The sequence below is a fragment of the Bubalus bubalis genome, chromosome 4, assembly GCF_019923935.1.
Source record: "Bubalus bubalis isolate 160015118507 breed Murrah chromosome 4, NDDB_SH_1, whole genome shotgun sequence".
In the NCBI taxonomy this organism is placed as follows: Eukaryota; Metazoa; Chordata; class Mammalia; order Artiodactyla; family Bovidae; genus Bubalus; species Bubalus bubalis.
Window position 1 is genome coordinate 18,457,099 of NC_059160.1, and position 14,037 is coordinate 18,471,135.

Consider the following 14,037-nt stretch of genomic DNA (forward strand, 5'->3'; position numbering starts at 1 on the left):
GCGCCACGTGTTTTTAAAATGAGGCGATTTATGCAAGTGAGAATCAGGACATTGTTTTTGTGCGTTATAGTTTAGTTATGGACTTGGTGGTGCCCTTTCACAACACGTCATGTAAACTTTTTAGAACTTCTGGTAAACATAATCAGCATGTAATGCATACATATTCAAAACAGCATCTGACATACTGTGGAAAGTTAATCATTAGAAAATCCAAGCATGTTCTACACTAATCCCACCTATTGTGCCACATTAAAATCTGAATTTTTGAAAAAGTTAATTAGAACAATCATATTATAGAATTATACAGGATTTTTAAAAATTATACAGAGGTTGACTTTTTTTGTTGTTGTACTTTTTTTTTTTGGAGATTGGCTTTATTTTTAAAAACAGGTGCCTGTGATGTGTTTTTTAAAATAGGACTCAGCAGCAAGGAGTGATAGAAATCAGTAAGTGTTAGAATAAGCAGATCAGTGATCTAGGTTTAATAATATATTCTGTATATAATTATTTATTGAGGAACCTGATTTCACTAATGTCCTTGTTCCCCTGCTAGTCTCCACATCCTATTTCCTCACCCGTGATATCATTAGGTAATTGGGTGCAGATGGTAACATTTTGGCTCCAGTTACCAGCCCCAACTTTTGTGACTTCTACTTTCCAGCTAGAAAAAGAAATATTAGAAGACACAGAAATTCCTGGCAACAGTCTAACAGTACATCACTGTACACTCCAGCCATCCCTACACTCACTTGCCTGCACCATCTTTGACACTGATATAAAATGCCGAACAACTGCTACCTTTTGGGGGGAGTCACAGAAAATGACCATGTAGTTAAGGAAGCTAGGGAGACTGAACTTGAAGATTAGGCATGAGCCCACTAAGTTAGCCACTAGATTAGCCACTTCTCTAAACCAGTTCTGAGTTTTCCTGTCCTTAGTAACTGGAAGGCAGTTGTAAGTCAATTATACTTCAAAAACAAGCAAGTTCTTAAAAAAAAAAAAAAAAAAGAGAGAGAGAGAGCGAGATCAGAGTTGTGATTACCAGAGGGAAGGGGTGACAGGAGGAGGAACAGGATGAAGGTGTTCAAAGGAAACAAACTCCCAGTCACAAGATAAGTAAGTAAATATAATTAACACTGCTGCATGTTGGAAAAAGACCCTGATGCTGGGAAAGATTGAGGGCAAGAGGAGAAGGGGGCGACAGAGGAAGAGATGGTTGGATGGTTTATTTGACTCAGTGGACGTGAGTTTGGGCAAATGCCAGGAGATAGTGAAGCACAGGCAAGCATAGCAGGCTGCAGTTCATGGGGTTGCAGAGTTGGACACGACTTAGCAACTGAACAAGAAAATGTTTTAAATGAAAGTTGTTGACAGTAAATCTTAAGGGTTCTCATCACTAAAGTTTTTTTCAATTTTTAAAAATTTTGGGTCTATATGAGGTGATCAATGTTCACAAAGCTTACTGTGATAATCATTTCATCATGTGTGTAAGTTACATCATGCTGTACACCTTAAACTCATGCAGTGCTGTATGTCAGTTATATCTGAGTCAAATGGAAAAAAAATGTTTCGAAGGTAGCACTATGTTCAAAGTAACTGCTTAGGGATTTAGGTGTGTGACAATATCTGTACTATGTGTCTGAAAGTGAAAGTTGCTCAGTCTTGTCTGACTCTTTGCGACCCTATGGACTATACAATCCATGGAATTCTCCAGGCCAGGATACTGGAGTGGGTAGCCTATCCCTTCTCCAGGGGATCGTCCCGGTCCAAGAATTGAACCAGGGTCTTCTGCATTGCAGGTGGATTCTTTACCAACTGAGTTACCAGGGAAGCTGGCACTGTATGTCTAGATAAGTGAAAAGAACAGGTGGACGTATGAGCTGGGAGTGAACCTAGGGAACAGGTTTGGGAGGTCATGCTCAACCTTGGGAAGTGTCTTTCCCAGTCCCTATTATGTAGTATGCGAGAAATTTGGAGAATAATTTCCTCTTGCCTGGTCTCCAGCCTTTGGCATCTCCATCTTGGGGGGGCCACTTTGCTGCATTCTCTTCTCAGAGGATTTTTACTCCCTTGAGATGTCTGTGTCCCTTTCAGATGCATTCCCTCTCTCTTCACTGTCTTCTGCTGCACTGCCCCATCTGTTCTTTCCCCTGATTTGGGTGCATGCGAAGTTGATTTAGTCGTGTCTATGTCTGATTCTTTGCAACCCCAAGGAGTGTAGCCCTCCAGGCTCCTCTGTCCATGGGATTCTCCAGGCAAGAATACTGGAATGGGTTGTCCTGCCCTCCTCAAGAGGATCTTCCCAACCCAGAGATGGAACTGGTGTCTCCTAAGTTGCCCTGCCTTGGCAGATGGGTTCTTTACCACTAGCGCCACCTGGGAAGCCCCCCTCTGACTTGGGCCTAGTATATACTTATCTGTGGGTTTTCACAACTTTATGGCTCTATTCCATGTTATTCATCAGCTAGCTGTGTAACTTGGAAGCTGGCAAACTTTACTTAGAGGATCAGATACTAAATATCTTAGACTTTGTGGGCCACAGAGTCTTTGTCATAGCTACTCAGCTCTACTCTTGTAGAATAAAAGCAGCCATTGACAGTACATAAATGAATGAGTGTGGCTGGCTACCAGTAAAACCTTACCTATGGGCATTGAAATTTGGATTTTATACAGTCTGTACAAGCCATGAAAGTTTTTTATTTTTCCCAGCCACTTAAAAATGTAAATATGATTCTTAGTTTGTGAGTGGTACAAAAACAGGCATTGGATCTCCAAATCCATCATTCCCGAAGAATACTCCTCTTTTTTCTCCTTCTGGTGTTTGTTGTTGACAGAGACAACCCTGATAGGTAGCAGGAGCTTTTTTACCCTCAGGTGGGCTCCACCTAGGAGGAAGTCTGCCTAAAGCCACTTATCCTCAGCCCTAGACTTACTACACCAGCTGGGCTTCCTGTTTATGATCAGCTGTTTTAAGAAGGGAAGAAGAATAGGCCCCATTTCCTAAGAGAAAAGGAGTAGGGGGTAAAAATAAGGAAACACTAGCTATATCCTACATACTTTTCTCTGAACCTATATTGGCCGTACCTTTCTCTTAATCTATAGGAATATGCTGTAGTCAGACAGCTAGTTCTTCCCCCAACCCTGGGTCCTTGAGCAAATTATTTATAGATTTCTCATGGCAAATCAGGATGATCAAGGGACTTCCCTGGTGGTCCAGTGGCTAAGACTCCGCACTTCCAGTGCAGGGAGCCTGGGTTCAATTTCTGATCAGGGAACTAGACTCCACATGTTGCAACTAAAGATCCTGCAGACCACAACTAAGACCCAGAGCAGCCAAATAAATAATTTTTTTAAAAAAATGATAATATGAAATTTAAACTAGTGTGAATGATGTCACATGATAAGAACCAGGCACTTAATAATGGACTGTAGCTCACCAGGCTCCTTTGTCCAAGGAGATTCTCCAGGCAAGAATACCGGATCCATTCCCTCCTCCAGGGGATCTTCCTGACCCAGGGATTGAACCCAGGTTTCCTGCATTGCAGACAGATTCTTTACCATCTGAGCCACCAGGGAAGCCCTCAGTTTATCAAGAACCACTAACTATTACTATAGAATAGTTCTGAGATTATTTGTTGGAGCTTTTGTCCCGTGTAATTGGAAAATCTGTGGAAAGTCTTTAGGTTCTTTTAAAAAATGGGGTTTTAGACTTTAATCCATGACGTGCATGGATTCTTTAATTCATGACCTGCGTGAGCCTCTTTATCTCTGAGCATGTTACTCCACTATGAAATTAAATAGATATATGTGTTTCTTTTTTTTTTTAATTTTACACTTAAATGACACTTAACATACAATGGCACTGTTCTGAGTACTTTATTCATATTAAACGATTTAATTTAGTCCTCATAACGGATCTTATGAAGTAGACTCTATTATTGCCTTCATTTTGCAGGTGAGGAAACAGAAGCACAGTGAGGCCAAATGATCGTCCCCAAACCACAATAATGCAAGAGCTAGGATTCAAACCCAGGATGCCTGGCTCCAGGCTTCATGTTCTTGGCTATACTTGTTTGAAAATAATTTTGTCGTTGTTGTTTTTGGCTGTACTGCGCAGCTTGTGGGATTTTGGTTTTCTGACCAAGGACTGAATCCAGGTCATAGTGGTAAAATTGCCGAATCCTAACCACTAGACTGCCAGGGAATTCTCTAAAATAATAATAAAATAGAAACAGGGAACTTTCCTAGCAATCCAGTGGTTAGGACTTTGCCTTCCAGTGCAGGGGGTACGGGTTCAATCCCTCCTTGGGGAGCTGTCTCCCCTTTTTTGGCCACATGTCTCTTGGCCAAAAAACCAAAACATAAACCAGAAACAATATTGTAACAAACTTAATAAAGACTTTAAAAAACTAGAAATAAAAGGTAAAAACATGTGCATAACCCCAATCCACTTGAATTTAAGCTCCATGAAAGCAGGAAATGAGTTTTCTTACCACCACAATATCCCCAGTATCTAAAATTGGGCCTGGCAACATAGTAGATCCAAATGAAGACATAGATGAATTAACCCAGATCTATATCCCATTGTGGGGTTTTAAGGCTATTTGTGTGTCTTCTTCACTCTTACTCTCAGTACCTTGATCTTTTTGTGCTGATAGTATGGACAAGGAGCTGGCCAGAGAGTATGAAGCTGAGGCTCAAAGCTCCTAAAAGTCCACTTGTCTGAGTATGAGATTTAAGGGATTATCTTGTTCCTCTTAATTTTATAAAAACATGTATAAACTTGTTTATTTCCAAGTAGCTTAAAACAACCATTTACATGTAATTGGAATTAAGTTGGATTAAAAAGTCCACCTGGAACTTAATATTTAAAGAATTTAGACTGTGATTATAATCAAAGTAACTCCTACCCCTCCCCCCATTTGAACACTTTAACAGTTATAGGATTATAGCATCAGGCCATCAGAGTCAACACTGCTTGTGCATTTTTGAAGTAAGTACATTTTCATTCAACAAATTGGCATCCCACCATGCAAGAAGGACTCAGGGTTTTACACCACGGGATTGTGCAGATTCATGTCCAAGGGAGAAGAACCAAAGAGGATGAGGGAAACAGGACAATAAGGAAGATAAAATACTGCCTGCATCCCTGGGTAGCATTAGCACAACATAAATGCCGTTGGAGGAGGGGAGAAACTGAAGAATAAAGGGTCATGAGACTTTTGAGTGATGGAAGTGGTCGCCACGGAGATGGGGCTGACGGTGTACGGTCTACAAAGCACGTCTACACTCTCTGACGTAGCAGCCACCTAAAGAAAAAAAACAGAAAAAACACGGGCAGGCGGGGCTCCCCTATGGGGTGGGCACAGACCAGAAGAGATTCTTGGGTTTCTGAGCCCGCCTCATCCAAATATTTCTGTGACTGCCTGACTCAGTTTGTGTATGAAAACAAGAAGTCAGAATGGCCTCAGTTACCATAAGAAAGTTGTGTAAATTAGGGAAGCTGGTTTTTCACAGCACAGGAAGATCACATGGTGCTGGTAAAGCAAGCATATGTGGGGGACATAGAACAACAGTGGCTGGAACCCTGTCGCACCTGCTCGGCCCTGGACAAAATCGGTTGACTGCATGGAGTGTGAACAGTTTTGATGAGGCAAACTCACAGTTCTCAGTTTAGCTCAAAAGAGCTCTGCCTTTATTGTTTCAGAGCTCTTAAAGGCAGAGAAAGAACTCTGCCTTTAGCTCTTCGTCTTGGAGTCGTTAAAGGCAATGCTAAAATATTACAGCAAGCACTTGGATGAGCAAAGGCAAAGATTTTTTGTCCAGCTACGCCCTGTTCTGAGGATTGATTTTGCTCCTTGCTAAAGTATGCTGGATATAAGGAGCACTATTCCCTGCACTCCTGGGGCACTTCAGACTCTTACCCTCCCCCACTCCTGGGAAGGGGATTAGAGCCCAGACCTTCCTAAGAGTGGGCGGTGAAGCCCTGTGAAAACAGACAATGCCTGAGGCCTTTACTCCATAGATGGTCAGGGAGGTCAGAACTCTCCTCCCTCTTCCACACCCAGGGTTTGGCAGCCCTTTTTGGCTGTTTTTCAGTTTTGCACTTTTTTTGAGACTTTGATAAGAGCTGGTGGCCCCCTTCCCCTCAGAAAAGTGTACCGAAATACAATATTTTTATTCACTTTTAGGGGGCTTATGTATCTGCCTGGTCTGCCTTAGAACTCCCTGTGAATAAACACCACCCAAGAGCTTCAATCCTGTTCATAGAGTTCTCAAGGCAAGAATGCTGAAGTGGTTTGCCACTTCAACATTCTTGAAAGGCGGTGGATGGCATCATGGACTCCATGGACATTGAGTTTGAGCAAACTCTGGGAGATGGTGAAGGATAGGGAAGCCTGGCGTGCTGCAGCCCATGGGGTCATAAAGAGTTGAACACAACTGAACTACTGAAAAACAACAACAAAGAGCTTCAATAGCCTTTTTCTTCATCTGGAACTTAATGGAATTTATTTGAGAAATTAGGCTTACCAGAGTTAGGGAAGAGTTCTGCTCAAAGAACACAGACCTTTAATTATGAAATATTGTACTGAAAGTGACTTAACTTCCGCCTCATCAGTAAGTTGCCACTTGTGTATGGTTCTTTGAAAGGGTGGATGTGAGTCAGCATGAACACTTTGGTTATCTGTGTTTAGTGGCTGCCTTCCTGTAAGTGAGCCAGGCAGGAGTATCCTGATGATATAGTGTCAGACTTATAGTCATACAGAAAAGGAAGGATGTTTATAGTTTTAGAGCATTGCTAGAATAACTTAAGGAACTCAAAAAAAGCTCTTTGCTTCCTACAAGCGATAGTCTGAGTTCCCTGTTGGCACTTGTATAGAAATTGACGTTTAAAGTACTTGTTTATAATCCAACAATCACATTCCTTGGTATTTATCCAAATGAGTTGAAAAGCTGCATCTATACAAAAACTTGCACACAAGTATTTATAACAGCTTTGTTCTTAACTGCCAAAACTTGGAAGCCACCAAGATGTCCTTCAGTGTTCAGTTCAGTTGAGTCTCTCAGTCATACCCAACTCTTTGCGATCCCATGGACTGCAGCATGCCAGGCTTTCCTGTCCATTACCAATTCCCAGAGCTTGCTCAAACTCATGTCCTTCAAGTCGGTGATGCCATTCAACTATCTCATTCTCTGTCATCCCCTTCTCCTGCCTTCAGTCTTTCCCAGCATCAGGGTCTTTTCCAATGAATCAGTTCTTCGCATCAGGTGGCCAAAGTATTGGAGTTTCAGCTTCAGCATCAGTCCTTCCAATGAATATTCAAGACTGATTTCCTTTAGGATTGACTTGTTTAATCTCCTTGCAGTCCAAGGGACTCTCAAGAGTCTTCTCCAACACCACAGTTCAAAAGCATCAATTCTTTGGTGCTCAGCTTTCCTTATGGTCCAATTCTCACATCTGTACATGACTACTGGAAAAATCATAGCTTTGACTAGATGGACCTTTGTCGGCAAAGTAATGTCTCAGCTTTTTAATATGCTGTCTAGGTTGCTCAAAGCTTTCCTTCCAAGGAGCAAGTGTCTTAATTTCATGGCTGCAATCACCATCTGCAGTGATTTTGGAGCCCAAGAAAATAAAGTCACTGTTTCCATTGTTTCCCCATCTATTTGCCATAAAGTGATGGGACCAGATGCCATGATCTTAGTTTTTTGAATGCTGAGCTTTAAGCCAGCTTTTTCACTCTCGTCTTTCACCCTCATCAAGAGGCACTTTTCAGTTCAGTTCAGTCGCTCAGTCGTGTCCAACTCTTTGCAACCCCATGAATCGCATCATGCCAGGCCTCCCTGTCCATCACCAACTCCCAGAGTTTACCCAAATTCATGTCCATCGAGTCAGTGATGGCATCCAGCCATCTCATCCTCTGTCATCCCCTTCTCCTCCTGTCCCCAATCCCTCCCAGCATCAGGGTCTTTTCCAATGAGTCAGCTCTTCGCATGAGGTGGCCAAAGTACTGGAGTTTCAACTTTAGCATCAGTCCTTCCAATGAACACCCAGGACTGATCTCCTTTAGAATGGACTGGTTAGATCTCCTTGCAGTCCAAGGGACTCTCAAGTCTTCTCCAACACCACAGTTCAAAAGCATCAGTTCTTCGGCGCTCAGCTTTCTTCACAGTGCAACTCTCACATCCATATATGACCACTGGAAAAACCATAGCCTTGACTAGATGGACCTTTGTTGGCAAAGTAACATCTCTGCTTTTTAATAGGCTATCTAGGTTGGTCATAACTTTACTTCCAAGGAGTAAGCGTCTTTTAATTTCATGGCTGCAATCACCATCTGCAGAAAAATAAAGTCTGATACTGTTTCCACTGTTTCCCCATCTATTTCCCATGAAGTGATGGGACCAGATGCCATGATCTTCGTTTTCTGAATGCTGACCTTTAAGCCAACTTTTTCACTCTCCTCTTTCACTTTCATCAAGAGGCTTTTGAGTTCCTCTTCACTTTCTGCCATAAGGGTGGTGTCATCTGCATATCTGAGGTTATTGATATTTCTCCCAGCAATCTTGATTCCAGCTTGTGCTTCTTCCAGCCCAGCGTTTCTCATGATGTACTCTGCATAGAAGTTAAATAAGCAGGGTGACAATATACAGCCCTGACATACTCCTTTTCCTATTTGGAACCGGTCTGTTGTTCCATGTCCAGTTCTAACTGTTGCTTCCTGACCTGCATATAGGTTTCTCAAGAGGCAGGTCAGGTGGTCTGGTATTCCCATCTCTTGCAGAATTTTCCACAGTTTATTGTGATCCATGCAGTCAAAGGCTTTGGCATAGTCAATAAAGCACAAATAGATGTTTTTCTGGAACTCTTCTGCTTTTTCCATGATCCAGCAGATGTTGGCAATTTGATCTCTGGTTCCTCTCTGCGTTTTCTGAAACCAGCTTGAACATCTGGAAATTCACGGTTCAAGTATTGCTGAAGCTTGGCTTGGAGAATTTTGAGCATTACTTTACTAGCGTATGAGATGAGTGCAATTGTGCAGTAGTTTGAGCATTCTTTGGCATTGCCTTTCTTTGGGATTGGAATGAAAACTGACCTTTTCCAGTCCTGTGGGCACTGCTGAGTTTTCCAAATTTGCTGGCATATTGAGTGCAGCACTTTCACAGCATCATCTTTCAGGATTTGAAAGAGCTCAACTGGAATTCCATCACCTCCACTAGCTTTGTTCATAGTGATGCTTTCTAAGGCCCACTTGACTTCACATTCCAGGATGTCTGGCTCTAGGTGAGTGATCACACCATTGTGATTATCTGGGTCGTGTAGATCTTTTTCGTACAGTTCTTCTGTGTATTCTTGCCACCTCTTCTTAATATCTTCTGCTTCTGTTAGGTCCATACCATTTCTGTCCTTTATCGAGCCCATCTTTGCATGAAATGTTCCTTTGGTATCTCTAATTTTCTTGAAGAGATCTCTAGTCTTTCCCATTCTGTTGTTTTCCTCTATTTCTTTGCATTGATCATTGAGGAAGCTTTTCTTATCTCTCCTTGCTATTCTTTGGAATTCTGCATTCAGATACTTATATCTTTTTCTCCTTTGCTTTTCACTTCTCCTCTTTTCACAGCTATCTGTAAGGCCTCCTCAGACAGCCATTTTGCTTTTTCAGGAGCTATGGCAACACCAGCGCTAGACGCTTGAGGAGAAAGACTTGAAGAGAAAGACTTAATGAGGTGTAGTTTTTCTTACAGAAGAATATCCAGTTATTTCATGATGGCATTTGCACCTCAAAAAAACACAGATGGTCCCAAAATGCAGACAAAGATGAGTACCTGGACACCCCTAAACCATCAGCTTTGAATGACCGGGTATTTGAAGAAAGAAGAGCTCTGCTTGGAAAACGGGTAACTATATAAAGTATGCTACTGCTAAGTCGCTTCAGTCGTGTCGGACTCTGTGCGACCCCATAGACGGCAGCCCACCAGGCTCCCCCGTCCCTGGGATTCTCCAGGCAAGAACACTGGAGTGGGTTGCCACTTCTTTCTCCAATGCATGAAAATGAAAAGTGAAAGGGAAGTCGCTCAGTCTGGATTCTAAGTCAGAAAGAGAAAGACAAACACCATATGAATATCACTTATATGTGGAATCTAAACTGTGGCACCAATGAACCTACCCTCAAAACAGAAACAGACTCATAGACGTAGACATCAGACTTGTGGTTGCCAAGCGGGAGGAGAGGAGGGAGCAGGACGGACCGGCTGCGACGGACCGCGTAGAAGCGTGGCCGAGAGAAGCTACCCCCTCGCCCCAAGGTCAGGGGCGGCCACCGAGAGCGTCAGGCTGCAAAGTGCAGGAGCTGCCGAGAGGAGCTACCCCACGCCCGAGGTCAGGGGCGGCGGCCGAGAGGAGCAGCCCCGCGTCCAAGAGGCACTTTAGTTCTGCCATAAAGGTGGTGTAATCTGCATATCTAGGGTTATTGATATTTCTCCTGGTAGTGTTGATTCAAGCGTGTGCTTCATTCAGCCTGACATTTCACATGATGTACGTTGCACATAAGTTAAATAAGGGTGACAATATACAGCCTTGATGTACTCCTCTCCCAGTTTGGAACCAGTCTGTTGTTCCATGTCCAATTAGAACTGTTGCTTCTTGACCTGCATATAGATTTCTCAGGAAAGTATGGGTACATTTGTCCAAATTTGTAAAATGTACAAAAGCAAGAGTGAACCCTAATGTAAACTATGGACTTAGGGTGACTAAGGTGTGTCAGTGTATGTTTATCTGTTGTAACAAATGTACACACTAACACAAGAGGCTAATAATAGGAAGTTGGGAAGGTATATGGATCCTTTCTAACCAATTTTTCTATAAACATAACTCTGCTCCCCCCAAATAAAGCCTATTAAGTTAAAATTTTGTTTTTTATGTCTCTTCAGTCAGCACCCCCACTCCCCTGCCCATGAGACCATAAAGGCAGGAAGTATATCTTTTAATCTTTATGTTGCCAAAATCTGGGAAAGGCAAAGAGAGTGTTTTATTGTTACAGCACTGCTGTTAATGCCATATCTCAGACGTCACATGTTTAAAACAAAGCTCTTAAGTTGACCTCTGCTCTCCCTGTTTCCCTGACTGAATGAAATGGCAACTCCAGTTCTCCAGTAATCCTGGCCAAAACCCATTCTTGACTCTTTTTTTTTTTTTTTTCCTCATGCCAAGCGTCTAGGCTGTTAGTTAATCCTGCTGGTTGTACCTTGAAAATATATTTCAAATCCAGTGACTCACTGCCTCCACTGCGACCGCCGTTGTACAACCCTCATCATTTCTCACCTGGACCAGTACCTCTAGTTGGTCTTTGTTTCCATGTTTGCACGCCTCTCTCATCTTCTCCATTCCATAGCAAATACATTTTTAAAAAACACAAATCAACCTTTGTTATGGCTTCACCCAGAAACCTAAAATGGCTTTGTAGATTCCTGGCTCTTGTCACATTTGTAATACAATCCAGGATCCTCGCCATCGCTCACAACACCCTTTGTCTTCAGACCCCTGCTTATCTCTCCAGCAGTGTTTCTCTGTCCACCCTGGCCCTGGTTCACACCACTTACTGCTACAGGTCTGTGTTTAGCACCATGCCAAGCAAACATCCTTCACTTGGTATCTCTGTATTTGAAATTCCTTCCTTTTGGAACGCTGTTCTCACAAATGCTCCCAAGGATGAATCCCTCTTGTCATACAGGTTTCTGTTCAAATGTCATCTCTACTGACATCTTCCCTCCCCATCCTGTCTTAAATAACCCTCCTGTTCATTACCTCACCTTGACTATGTATTCTTCTAAGGGCTCCCTTAGAATGACCTGACATTATGTGTTGGTTTGTTGTAGTAGTCTGCTAGGGCTACCTAACAAAATACCACAGTCTACGTCAGCAGCATGCGTGAGGGATCTTGATTCCCCACTTCAGAATCGAACCTCTGCCCCACCCCCCACTTTGGGAGCATGGAGTCTTAATCACTGGACCACCAGGGAAGTCCCTGGCTGGCTTAAAAAAACAGAAATCTCTTATCTCACAGTTCTGGAACCTGCAATTCCAAGATTAGGACTGGCTTCTCCTGAGACCACTCTCCCCACAGGTGGCTGCCTGCTTGCTGTGTCCTCACAAGGCCTGTGCTCTATATCACATCCCTGGTGTCTCTTTCTCTTCTTATAAGGAGGTTGGTCACATTGGATTACATCACCTTTTTAATTAATGTTTATTTATTTGATTGCACTGGGTCTTAATTGAAGAATGAGGGATCTTTAGTTGTGGCTTGCAGGATGTATTTCCCTGACCAGGAATCTAACCCAGGCCCCTCGCTTTGAGAGTGCCAAGTCTCATCCACTGGACCAGCAGGGAAGTCCCTATGTCCCTTCTTATGACTTCACTTAAATAACCTCAATAAAGCCGTATCTCCAAAGACAGACACATTCTAAGGTCCTGGAGGTTAGGGGTTCAACATATGAATTTTAGGAGGACAGAGTTCAGTCTGTACGACGCTACCCTGTGGCCCACCAAAATTCATGTCATTCTCATATGTAAAATACAGGTACCTCCAACCCAAGGTACCTGTACTCAGTAGCCCCCCTCCCCAAAAGTCTTAACCCATTCCAGCATCAATTTCAAGTATTGGGTTGGCCAAAAAGTTCATACGGCTTTTTCAAATGACCATCTTGCGAATAAACCGGCACAAACTTTTTGGCCAAACCAATCCAAAGTCTCATCTGAAATCATCTAAATCAGGTGTGAGTGAGACTTGAGGTGTGATTCAACCTGAGGTGGATTCCTCTCCAGCTGTGAACCTATGAAACCAGACACGGTACATGCTTCCAAAATACACCACAAGATAGACGTGAGATAGTCCCATTCCAAAATGGGAGAAATCAGGAAGAAAGAGGAGGTGAAGAGTCCCAAACAAGTACAAAACCTGGCGAGGTAAATTCCATTAGATTTTTTTTTCTTTGTTTCTTACTGTAGTAACAAACACCTAATGTAAAAGTCACCATCCCACCCACTTTTAGGTGTACATTTGAGTAGTGTGAAGTGTATTCATGTTGTTGGGAAAGAGGTCTCCAAACATTTTCACCTTGCAAAACTGAAACTCTACACCTGAAACTAACATAACATTGTCAATTAAAAATTGAAAGTGAAAGTTGCTCAGCTGTGTCCTACTCTTTCCAAATCCATGGACTATACAGTCCATGGAATTCTCCAGGCCAGAATACTAGAGTGGGTAGCCTTTCCCTTCTCCAGGGGTTCTTCCCAACCCAGGGATCAAACCCAAGTCACCCACATTGCAGGTGGATTCTTTATCAGCTGAACCACCAGGGAAGCCCAAGAATACTAGAGTGGGTAGCCTTTCCCTTCTCCAGGGGTTCTTCCCAACCCAGGGATCAAACCCAAGTCACCCACATTGCAGGTGGATTCTTTATCAGCTGAACCACCAGGGAAGCCCAAGAATACTAGAGTGGGTAGCCTATCCCTTCTCCAGTGGATCTTCCCGACTAGGGAATCAAACCAGGGTCTCCTGCATTTCTGGTGGATTCTTTACTAGCTGATCTACCAAGGATAGATAAATTTATCCAATAAATTTTAAAACAAAATTTAATAAAATTTAAAAATAAAATTTTAAATCCAATAAAATTAAAAAACAAAACCCTGAAACTCTGTACCCATTAAACCACAGGTCCCCTTTCTTCCCCCTCACCAACTATAGGTAACCACCATGCAACTTTCTGTTTCTGTGAGTTTGAAACACTTTAGATTATTCATTAAAGTACAATCATAGAGTATTCATCTTTTTTAACTGATCTATTTCACTTAGCATAGTGTCCTCAAGGTTCATCCTTGTTTAGGATGTGCCAGCATTTCCTTCTTTTTTAAGACTGTGTACTATTCCATTGTGGGCTTCCCTGGTAGCTCAAACAGTAAAGAATTCACCTGCAATGTGGGAGATCTGGGTTCGATCCCTGCGTTGGGAAGATCCCCTGAAGGAGGACATGGCAACC